The sequence below is a fragment of the Symsagittifera roscoffensis genome, chromosome 6, assembly GCF_963678635.1.
Source record: "Symsagittifera roscoffensis chromosome 6, txSymRosc1.1, whole genome shotgun sequence".
Lineage (NCBI taxonomy): Eukaryota > Metazoa > Xenacoelomorpha > Acoela > Convolutidae > Symsagittifera > Symsagittifera roscoffensis.
The window spans coordinates 49,555,610-49,567,955 of NC_087067.1; the positions used below are offsets into that span (position 1 = coordinate 49,555,610).

The 12,346-nt window shown below is 34.4% G+C and overlaps 1 protein-coding gene across 9 annotated transcripts in view; it reads left to right on the forward strand.

Moving 5' to 3' along the window:
- The window catches only part of LOC134847659 (oxysterol-binding protein-related protein 1-like), a 68,517-nt gene that overhangs the window by 34,566 nt on the left and 21,605 nt on the right, over positions 1–12,346 (forward strand). For 2 of the 9 annotated variants that reach the window (XM_063864812.1, XM_063864813.1), the window contains exon 1: positions 1,972–2,890. The exons of 5 other annotated variants lie outside the window; for them this stretch is intronic. The gene's annotated coding sequence lies outside the window, so the exon portion shown is untranslated. Of the gene's footprint in view, positions 1–1,971; positions 2,891–12,346 lie in introns of those variants that run through there. 2 more of the 9 variants (XM_063864815.1, XM_063864820.1) reach the window with 1 other exon arrangement.

Consider the following 12,346-nt stretch of genomic DNA (forward strand, 5'->3'; position numbering starts at 1 on the left):
CTCAGATTTCTGAACTATTTTGTTCGAAAGAACAATCGCGTTGACCTCTCTCCGCTCAATTTTTTTTGAAAAATATCTAGCTCAAAAATATTGACCAGAAAACAATATGAAAAAAGAATTTGTTCAATCCCGCAAAAAAAAATCAACATGGTCGATAAAATTTAGCGAGAAAATAAAAAAATCTATTTCTTTAAGTTATACAAAAAAAACAACACGTATTTCAATTCCCTGTGTTTCGAAATTTTAAAGAAGCGACGGAAAAGTTGTGATTCGCATTTTTTCTAGTGTTTTTGACAACAATTTTCTGGTCATCTGAAAAATATCAATAATTTCAGCTCAAATTGAAAAAAAACTTAACCAACTGTATTTTTTGTACAGTGATGGGAAATTTGAAAGTTTGCCACATTTTGAAAGTTTCAATTTTGGCCAAATTGGATTTTTAAAGGATTCTCATTTTTTATTAGTCTCAGGGGAATGAGGCGAAATAATGTCGCTCAGAAGTCAATTCGAATTCGATTGAAGAGCAAACGAAAAACAATCTTGAAAAAAATTCGTTCTGCGCTGAAATTTGTTCAAAATATTTAAGCCAAATTTCATTTCAGAAATCTCAAAGACCAGTAAAATTTTTTAAAATTTGCCCTGATCAGAGCAGTTTTTTTGTTCCGACTTTCGAAGAATGTGAGTAAATTTTTTTGCTCGATGTGAGTTTTTTCTCTTGACAAATTTTAATTCATAACTGCACAATTGACGGAGTTTTTATATCATCTAAAAAATATTGATCCAACTGCCTTGACCTCATAATTTTTTTCAATGTCCCTTGACCTGTGATTATTTGAAAAGATTTGTGTTTCGTAAATTGGACTTATAAAAAGCTGTTGCATACACGTAAAAAAAGCAGTCAGAGTCTTGTTTCTAATAGTTTTTCCTTGCTAAAAATTTTCATCCTTTTAGTTCGAGATAAAAATTATAAATTTGATCCGTTATCCTTTGGAGGCATCTCATTTCAATTAGGTCGATCACGTGATCTTATTCCCAAGTCCAAATAAAATGGGAGAGCGCGGCATTCAGTAGCTGAAAACAAGCATAAAATAGTTTTCCAATGTTTTTTTTTCATTGTTTCAACACATCCAAAATTCTTTGTCTTTTTCAACCCTTATTTTGATATGTCTCTCTTTTTATATCTTAATCATTTATAATAAAATGGCAATTTTGAAGAGCTGAACAAACCTATTTTACAAAAATCCCTGATCAAAAGTGTGTTTTCAGCTGAATTACGGCAGTTTGCTTTCCGAAAAATGAAAAACACGAAACTGTGTTCATTATAATTTCAAATAGGTACCATTTTATGGCATCATAAAATATTTTTCCCCTATTATTTGTCATTTATCATCAAATTGCGTTATACTCCCCCTGGTTAAGATCTGAAGATATGACCGTGAAAGCAAAATGGAGATAGATTCATTACCCACTAGAGAGACACATACACACACGCATAGTAGGCCCAGGGGAAATTTCAGAGCCCACTCTAATCATATATTGCTGATGGGATTTGTTGCATTGATTTTAACAGACAAAAACACAGAGCCGAAAAGTCAAAAATTCGAAAGAATTTGGAAACACCAAAAAAGTCGTACTTACTTTTTTTTTTAATTTTAGTACCAATTATGAACAACAGTTTACAATATTTTGACGTAATTATGAGCAAAATTTAACTGTTTTTTGTTTCTTTTTTATATAAAAATGAAAATAGAGCCTTTTTGATGAAACTCGTAGAGCTTAAAGTCGTACGTACACCTATTCGACGAAGCTATTCGATTGTTTTATCGATTTTAATTTAAGACCATATGATGAACATCTGTTTTAAGTTGATCTGCGTTCTGGTACAAAATTAAGAGGCTTTTACATTTTTATGCCACTATCTAAATAGCTTCAGAGAAAAAATGACAAATGATATTCCCTCCCGCCGGGGAAGACCTCGCTGATTTTACATAGGCTGAAAAGTCTCATTTTTAGCAAGATTTACAGTATTTTTCTCCAGCTTTATTCGATTCGACGTCTTATGATGTCAAGTTCAAACTATATAGGAATTGAATAATAAATTGCATGGGAACATCAGGTGATGAGGATATTACTAACTACTATTACTAACTAGTATCATCATTACCAGCAGTTACCCTCCTGTCGATAAATTTAAATTTGTCATTCAGTCAAATTTGTAAGCATTGATACAATCCTGTCTCTATAAACTCAGTTCTTTCCTGTCCTGATCAAACACCGACCTTTTTTCAAGTTATCGATCTGCGCTTTGACTTATCGTAGATGTTACCCAGTACAAAAAAATTTGCGCAAAAGAAAGCTTTTTAAGAGATTCTGATTTCAAAAGGCGGAGGCTTTATTTGAAGTCAAAGTTATGCAACAAAGGGTCCGAATAACGTTATGTGCGATTAACAATGTGCATTATTTGTTATAGTTTCCAATTTCTCCGTTTTGTTCTCCCATTTTTCCTCAAATCAGAGAGTTAATATAATCTTTTCTCTCCCCGATTTATTGTGGTCTTTTATCCCATTGATGCAATTTATTCGTTCTTACATTTTTTCACACTTCAAATAACATATATCACGCTTCAATGTTTTTACAAAAACTACAAAAGACCTTGCCTCCGCTACCCAAGTGATGATTAAAAATATGGCGCTTGTTTCGGCTTAGGGCATCAAATTTCCAAAATAATTGGACTAAATTTGCCCCTTTTTATCTTGTCTGTGTTTCACCGCCAAATCAGTCCTGACAAATTAATGTAGCGCACATTTCAAATTGTTTCTTTTATTAAATTTCAAATCCAATTTTTTCATCTCCATTTGTTGATGATAATTGAGCCACCGATATTTGATAAGTAAATGACTCGGAACATCTTTTTTAGTATTTATAAAAATGATTCAGTTATGGTTTTTATCGACGTCGTTAATTGCATCAAAAATCCTGAAAGCCAAACATTTCGGCAAATGGTATTTTAGAATTATTTAGCACAATCACTTAGCCAGCACTTACAAAAAATTCTTTTTTTTACCTGATCAAGTTTTTTGCTCTCCAGAATAAGTGAAGAAGATTTTTACTCCGACCTTTCGCGAAACAGACGGAATTTTGTTTCAGATTGGTTTCCATCCACGCAATTTCATGTATATCAGACAAGGCTCGCAGCAATCAATTGTCGTGCCCTAATCTTAGTACAACTCCCTCAATAATCCTAAAACACTATCACAAAAGTTACGGCTAGCAATTTCAAACAATTGTTTTAAGAATGTTATTTTTCGATCATAGAGAAACTATTGAAGTTAAATAGTGAAGAAATTTACTTCAAATCTAAAACGTTCAAACCACTTGGATGTCTAAAAATCCATTGATACTTGAAGTTATTTCTCCGCCAAAAAATTAAATTGGGAATCAAGGTTAAAATGCACAAATAGAATTTTTTCTAATTATGTTATTGACTGTTCCCAGAGATTAAACTATCGATTTTTGAAAAAACACCTTTTCTCAATTATGAAAAAAAACTAAGCTCAGATTGTGAACAACTGTCTTATTGTGTTTGAACGTAGTCAAGTCTGTTTTCTCATCAAGAAGCAAAAACGTGCGCCGGATACGCACACCAATTGGTGCGTATAGGACTCTGGAATCCGGAGCTAAGCTTTTAGAAAACTTCTAATATGAAAACGATATACCCGGACCAAAGTGTAAAATTTAAAAATGAAGATTTAGTTATTGTTTGTGGAAAACCAAATACAAATATTTCAACCTTGTTGTAGCCTTTCAACTCATAAAATTCCAAATATATTTTCTCTGCATTTACTAAGAAAGTACATTTTTCTAAAAGAAGCTTTGTTTTTGTTTCATTTTAATTCATATCAATGTTTGTTTGATCTATTCAACTAATTGAAGAACATAAGTAAAATTTATAACGAAAGTTTAGCTCAGCTGAACGTTTTGCAAGATGGTTTAGCCGAATTTATATATATATATATATATATATATATATATATATATATATATATATAGCAGGTGATGAGAAAGGATAGCACTAACTACTATGACTAACTAGTTTCATCGATACCAGCATTTATCCTCCTACCGATAGTTTTAAATTTAGCAATGAATTAGATTTGTAAGCCTTGATACAATCTTGTCAAAATAAATTCAGTTCTGTCTTGATCAACCATCTACTTTTTTTTGAAGTTATTGATCTGCCCTTTAACTTAATGTTGTTGTTATCATATCAAAAGAAATCTGCACCAAAGAAAGCTGTCAAAGAGATTCTAATTTTTGTCGATTTTATTCTCCCATTTTTCTTAAAATGAAAAAAATATTATAATCTATTCTCTCTCCGATTGAGTGTGATCTTTTGCCCATTGTTGCAATTTATTCAATCTTCACACTTCAATCACGCTTGAATTTTTGTAGGATTTTTGGAAAAACTACTAAGATCCAGGCCTCAGCTACTCAAGTGATGATTAAAAATATGGTACTTGTTTTGGCTTAGGGACTCAAACTTCTAAAATAATCGGACTCAATTTGTCTCTTTATATCTCCTCTGTGTTTCACAGCCAAATCAGCCCTGACAAATTAATGTAGCGCGTTTTCACTTTTTTTGTTAAATTTTAAATCCAATTTTGTCATTTCCAATAATGAAGGATAATTGAGCAAACCGATATTTGATAAGTATTTGACTTGGAACTCCGTGTTGTCAATTCTTTCAAAACTATTATATTATGCTTCATCAACGTCATTATTTTCATCAATCATTTAGAGAATCGTTTCCTGAAAGCCGAACATTCCGTTAAACATTTTTTTAGAATTATTTAGCACAATTACTTTTCCAGCTCTCACAAAAGATTCTTTTTTACCCGATCAATTACCCTGCTCTTTTGGTATAGAAAAAAGTGACGAGAATTTATACTCCATTTTTTTGTGAAAAAAAAGGAATTTTCTCTCAGATTAGTTTTCCAAACAATTTGATGTATATCAGATAAAGCTAGCAAAATATCAATTGTCGAGCCTTAATCTTACGATAATTCGGAAAATTTATCACAAAAGTTACGGCTAACAATTTCGAACAAATTTTTTACTTTGCTTTCTGATCATAGCGATACAATTGACAAAAAATATTGAAGACATTTGCTTCTTATCTAAAAAAGTTCAACCCACTTGCTTGTCTAAAAAGCGTTCATAATAAAAGTTAACTCGCCGCAAGGAAAAAAGTGGCATTCAACATTAAAATGACCAAACAGAAAAGTTCCAAATTATGTTATTGATTTTTTAGAGAAGTTAAACTATTGGTATTTGAAACAAAAAACTACTTTTCTTATGAACTTTATGAACCTGTGAAGAATAACTTTTAGCTCAGGTTATGAAACGTTGTTTTATCGTGTTTGAACCTAACCGAATTTGTTTTCTCATTCAGATGTCAAAATGTGTTCTGGATACGCACACCAGTTAGTGCATGTAGGACTCTCGAATCCGGAGCCAAGCTTAAAGGCAAGCTCTAATAAGAAATAAAAATTAACTTACCAAGTTGTTGTAAAGCTTAGGAACGAGCACTTAATTATTGTTTGTGGAAAACCAAATTCAATTATTCAAACCTTGTTGTAGCCTTTCAATTATTTAAATGTGCGATAAAACTTCACTCAATTTTTTTGTTTAAAATGAAAGTTCTTTTTTTTAAGTGAAGCTTTGTTTGAAAATCTTGTTTTTTTTGTTTAGTTAAATTCAAAGTTTGATTGATCTAGGTGATTTTCTTCTTATTGCTGATGCAGTGACTTTTATCTTAATTGCTGATTGTGATTCCTTTCTAATTGCTTTTGCTCAAACAAATAATTTTTAAAAGACTCCTTGTTAATCTCTACTCTGCTAAATCTCACATTAATCAAAATTACCCCGACGACGAAAACTGAATTGCAAGGAAATAAAAAATAATCTTCATAAAAATAAGTATATTTTATCAAAATAACAAAACAAATTTTAACCAAACTCCATGTACATGCTACTAGATGTCATATTAAGGGTTCCCAAGCTTATCACCCCGTGTTTTGTAGCCCCCTTTTTCTTAACCCCCTCTTATATAACCCCAAAATCAGATAACCCCACTACAATTTAACCCCTTTTTAAAACCAATTGTTAGAATCAAAGTGAAAGTTACTTGAAAAGGATTCGGAACCATATCGTCGGTAAACATCAAAGCTTTAATTGCGAAAAATTTTGCGAACCAAAATGAGTTAACACGCACGCTCCTCAATGCGTTTTAGATTTGAACAGAAATGACCTTGCCGATAGTCTAGTCTAGACTTTGATATGAACTTGAAAACGAATCCGACCGACATGATTCAAATTGGTGCATATACAAAACAGTCCAAAATCATTTGAATTTCTTGACCTTGATCTTTTGGCGCCGAAAGAATTGATCTACGCTTTGAAAACTCAAACATGGGCTTAATTAAGATCAAAGAGCCAAAGTTGGAAGAAATTTTCGGATGACAACCAATGGCCTTATGGTATAGTGGTTAAAGCGTTAGTCTCAAACTCTAGAGTTCAAAGGATCGAATCCCTGGCGGCACAAATTTTTTTCCAATTTTCCCAAAAAAGCTGAATTTCGGGTAAATATGATAACGGGTATATCAAGGATACAATAAATGGGTTAACCTTACAGGGTTGGGCGGAGGGAAAAGAAAAGTCAACACCTTGTATGTATTTATTATTTTGCCGGTTTCAAATCGACTCTAGCTCAATTTTGAAAAATCAAGGAAAATAATTAAACTTGGTAAATTTTTCAGGGTCACCGAATAAAATAATCCTCTCGTGATCATTTTGCCCGCTGTCAAATCTTATAAAATTTTTGAAAAGTTCGGGTATTTCGAAACTTCTGTTTGCTGGGGAGACTGGTAAGACTTCTTCTCGTTGCTTGCGCGCTCGTTGTGCGGTGCGAACTAAATTTTCTTTGGATGGTAGGGCTAGTTGAGTGACAATGTTGTCTGTAATTGGCTGAATGGCGGTTGCGACTGCGACGGTTGGGGTGTTACTATCGCTTAGCTCCTTGATGTTTTTCAAAACTAGTCGAGCATCAGGTTTGCCCGTGGAAATATCGTGATTATGTTGACCCCTCGTTTCAATAAAGTTTTCTCCGTCCGTAATTGCTGTTGCGCGGAATTTATGGGTTTGGTACTTTGAGCAGTTCCAATTTGTTGTTGTCTTGTTTTTTCGGTTAAAGTAATACTCGTGGCCTGATACCGTTAGCATTTGTTTATCTTTCGAAAATAAAGTAAAATGGAATGACGCTTCAAACATTATATCTGATCTGTTAGAGTGGTATAGCAATGGTTAAAGAAATAGGCAGTATGATTTTTTATAAAACTCACAAACGTCTTTTGTTGCCTTCAATTAGCACCATGTATGTTATCTCTGTTTTAAACGCGTGAGTGAGGGATTATTTCTCTAACTAATCGAAATGCAATCACTTTTGAGATGCTAGAGGCATCAAGTGAATTAAGACTAGCTTTTCAGGCCTCAATTAGTAAGCTTAATTGGACTACTCCTGTACTTATAAAAAGGACTTAATTTGAAACAAATTATCGTCATTAAAAGGGGGTTAAATTGTTGTGGGGTTATCATGTTACGGGGTTATGATATAGGGGGTGTAAACAGAGGGGGTTAAATATCGTAGGGTTAAAAAGTGGGACACCATATAAAGATGTGCTTCTCGCTTCAAAAATTTGAAATCTGCTGACAACGCTAGGAGTAATTTGGAGCTTTAATTTTTTCAGCCATCTCTCTGTGGACTCCGCAACGGCAACAAAATAGCTCAAATGCGGATGACACAACTGTTTGTTTCCCTCGTTTTCAGTTTGTCACGCAATTCGCTTTTAATTATCAAAGCACACAGTTTGGGCTTGTAATACTACATCCTAATGAGTTAGGACCGAAGTGTAACTCATAGAGTAATTTCGGATAGGGTACACCGTCTGCTCGTCACGCTATCTTATTTTCGGCCGGATAGATTCGTGCAACTTCTTAGTCTAATACCGATCCTAATCTTACTCTTATACTATCTAGTCTCAGGTTGTTTAACTAGTCTCTGCTAGGCTCAATAGATCTAGGGTATACTGGTTTATTGCGGCTGCTGAAGTGCTCGGGAGAGTCCAACTAATTTCTAAGTTAAATTCAAATCTCTCTGGTGCTGAAATTACAAGTAACTTCAGCACTTACAAATAAGTGGGTTGTTAGTTAGATGGATCATGATTGGTTAATATTAAATACTTTACATTGGTAAAACATTTAATTTATCCAATCATAAAATATAGTTTAGATCAGGTTCCACCCATCCGGGTTTTACAGAGTTTTTTAGAACAGTTCTTCTGTAATTCAAGGGTGGATGATGGACGTTGGTATTTGGCGAACATCATAATTTTCTTTCGCTTCTTCTTGTGACAACGACTGAGTCTCTGCAACAAAGTCAATTCTGATTCCAGAATGGTTGGCTATGTCAGGTTTTTCTGTTCTTCGGGGAGAACTTCTTTTGTGTCTGATCTAGCTTGGGAATGGCGTGGAGATTGTGCGTGGAGGGGATGCCTGGTTACTCGGATCTGTACGTATACTTGAACATCGAGGTGGTCATTGGTCTAGTTCAATGAAGTCCTTTTCTGCGAAGTCAAGTCGTACTCTAAATCCTTTGAGTTGTGATTGTGAGCGGCATATCGATTGTAGTTGGTCATTCTCTCTCGAGTGTAGTGGGGTCGTTTTGTCTTTTGATGTTCGTCCTTGGTGTTGTATTCTGATCTATATATTGCATCATGTGATTTTACATTTAATAAAACTTTTATTAGTTTAATATTTTTTAATAATGATTTTAGTTAGTTGTTTTCACAAAAGCTTTTTGTTTTAGTTCGGTTATTTTGAAGAGTTACTCACACTTGAGTAGCTCTTATTAAAAATAGTGGTGTGGTCACAAAGCGTGGATGTAGCGCGGTGGGTTAGGCCGGCTATAGAGCATGCTCAGGACGTCCTTTCCTGGTGGGTTAGGCCAGGAGTGGGAGTATGATTTCATGCGGTGTTTGTGAGGGGTCCTGTTATGTGACAACGTTTTATGTTGGGTTTGTTGTGGTTTTACTTATGTCTTGTTGGTTATGTACTTTTTCCAAAAAGCAAATTGTTTGTGGTATGGGTTTGTCTTTCGACTTTTTTGTGTTTTATTATTTCTTTCTAAGACTTTGTAATAGTCTTCAAAAGAATAAATTATCCAGTTTTAAACTGGGTTAATCCGGTTTGGGTACCGTTGGTTTCTTTTTCTAAGTCATGCTGTTATTCTATGATTTGTGGTATTTAGTAAGCTGCGTTGGTTAGTTTTGTTTAGTATATGATTCCTTTCCAACCGGGTTAAAGGAAAGTTTGAAACATGTTATTGTATGTTAGAGTTGTTGAGTGTGAAAACTTGAAACTGAAATTCATTATTTTAAACAATTCTTCGTGGGCGAGCTGTGCGAGTGTGGATAGAATTTCTGTGCGAATGAATGAAAATATCAAAAGGTTAGTACTGCATTTGCATTTATTTAATTTACTACATAGAATTTAGAAATTTACTGCTAGTTATGGGGGAATTTTAAGATACAAATTTTCATCATATGTAGATTTACTGCTTTTGGGGGAAAATTTTATAAATTAATTTACTGCATTGGTATTATATTTATTTAATTGTTGGTGCAAAAGTTTAATAGGGTCTTAAACAGTTTTGAAGAAGTTTGCTATTTTTTATTTTTCTTTTGTGAATTTTTCAGATGATCTAGGATGAAGGCTAAAAATCTAAAGAAAACATGAATAAAGAATGGTGAGTTTTTAATACTGTAATTAATTAGTAATATTTACTTAATTCATACTTACCTGTTAGTCGTCGGGGAAAAAACCGTGGGGGAAGATGTCGTGAATTAGTTCTGAAGTTGTTAGTAGTTTAGCTAAGATGCGGATGATATTTTTAGTCTGAAGCAGTGGCCAAAGCAATTGAAGTGCCTTAATAGTGGTTAGTTCTTCAGTGCCAACTGCAAACTCATAAGGTGTGTTTTGGATTAGATTATATAATTTGTGATTGAATTTAGTGTTGTGGATGAATTCTAAAATTGGGATTTCTATAGGTTGTACAAACTCGTGCGGGATAAGGAAGGGTCGGGATTCTTCGGCGTTGAAGGTCTTGGTAATGGGACAGAAGATGTACATTTGGGTTATGGGGTCATAATTACGAAGAATACCATGGAGGTTAGTGTCTTTAATACAATATGTGAAATTTAGGAAAAATGGTGAAGTGTATTTGGAATTAATGAATTGAAAACGATGGTGTGGTTGTCTAGAGGGTGTGTGTAGGTCAAAGTGATTTTGGATGAAACGATAATAACTATATGTGTGGGTCTGTTTAGTGCGCAACATAATATCGTGTGAGCAGTGTAAATCTCTTTCGTGTGGTGCAAGAAAATGAAAGGTTAGTGAAAATATTTGGAAGCGTTCTTTAAAACTTTCGTATGCTTGTGTGTCTGTTAGTGCTTCTGAAATAATGTGATCAAACTTGCGGTCGAAGATATTTAGTGTAAATATATATGGTGTCTTGATGAAAAATTTCTCGGTGATTTGTGGATTAGCGAAGCGATCGTCGTCTAAGAATTGATCTTGGTTAGCTCTAATGATGTTGTGATCGTAGTATTCTAGTGTATATTCATTAGCTCTAGGTGCAGTGTGTGTTTTTAGTGATTTTTTATATCCAACGTAAGTAAATTGTCTAGGTGTTAGTGGTGTAGTGAGTTGATATAGCATGTCCTTGTTTCGTTCTATATCGATGGAAGTGCTGGATAAAGGTAAGCAAAGAGGGTTAGTGAAATGATAGTATGAGGTCCAAGAGAGAGTGGGCATTAAAACGTATTCATCTACAAAGTTGCGTGTTTCGTTAGCGTCGTGAGGGGTGTTTAAGGTGTATTGTGGGAATGAGGGTAAGGTGATGGCTAAAAATTCTTTTGTGTTAGTATGCTTGGGGTGGTTGATGTATTCACGGGCTGTTCCTGGTTTTGCTGGGAAAGGATGGTTGGGGAACTTTCTTTTAAAAGTGCGGTAAGCTCTATTAGTGTTGAGTGAAGATTCAGTTGATGTGGATGATGGTGCTAATGATTCAGTATAATTTGAAGAGGGTGTAGGGGTAGGGGGGTTGGATGAATTTATTGTGGAGGAGATTTGGTTTATGGTTGGGGTATTAAGGTGGTAGGGTTGTTGTTGAAGGGTAATAAAATTATCTAGCTCTGGGGAGATTCGGGGGGTGTCTGGAGAATGAGATGATTGGTCAGAATGGTATGAGGAGTAGGTTGGGGTAACTTGGGAAGCATAAGAGGGTGTCGGAGTGATTGGGTCAGGGTTATTGGACAATATGGGTTGAAAAGGAGGTTGAGAAAAATTAGAAGGGTTATGAAAATTATTGGATGGGGATGGTTCTGAGTCGGCAAATTCATCGGGGGTTTCAATATTCGGGTTATTGAGTTGTGAGATGGAATATAAAACTGAGATGTGTGAGTTAGTGTCGGAATTCATGCCTGATGTTACATTGCTAGATGGAAAATCGGGTGGCGGAAAAGCAAAAAGTGGTATTATTGGGATTGGAGAGGTAAGATTAGTTGGGTGGGAATTTGATCGGTGTAGTGATCCAAGTTGGCGGCTCATCGTGGGCTAAAAAAATTATTATTTTGAGATTGAAAAGCGGTGGTATGGGGCTGTTCAATAATTTGTTCATAAGTATTATCATCTTGTGACTGGTGTGTCATTATATGTTGGACGGGACTTTGTGATGTATTGAGTCGAAAATTTGGATTATGTGTGATTGCTAAATTTCGAAAATTTCGTGGGACTAGGGATAGTGGATGGTTATTTGGTAGGGGTGGTAATTGTGGTGCCGTTGGCTGTGTGTCGACATTGTTATGTTCTTCGTCGTATGTATTTTGTCGTGTTGTTATTTTTGTGTTATATTCTTTTATTTGTGCGTCTAAAAGAATTTTGTTTATAGATGTCGAAAAAATTCCAAAAAATCCTGCAAAGAGTATGCGTGCTACGCTTGCTTGTCTGTTTACTTGTGTGTGTATAGCACATGTATTGTAGATTCCTTTTAAGAGTGAGAAAAGAAATCCAATAAAGTTAAACATTGCGTATAAAATAGTCAATTTTTCTAAGATGTAGTAGGGCCATCCTAGAAAATCTAGGATCTCATTTTTGAGTGTAACAAAGCTAAAAATGTTGATTGGTGATATATCTTGGGGACGGTATTTTTCACCGTTTAGATATATATAAT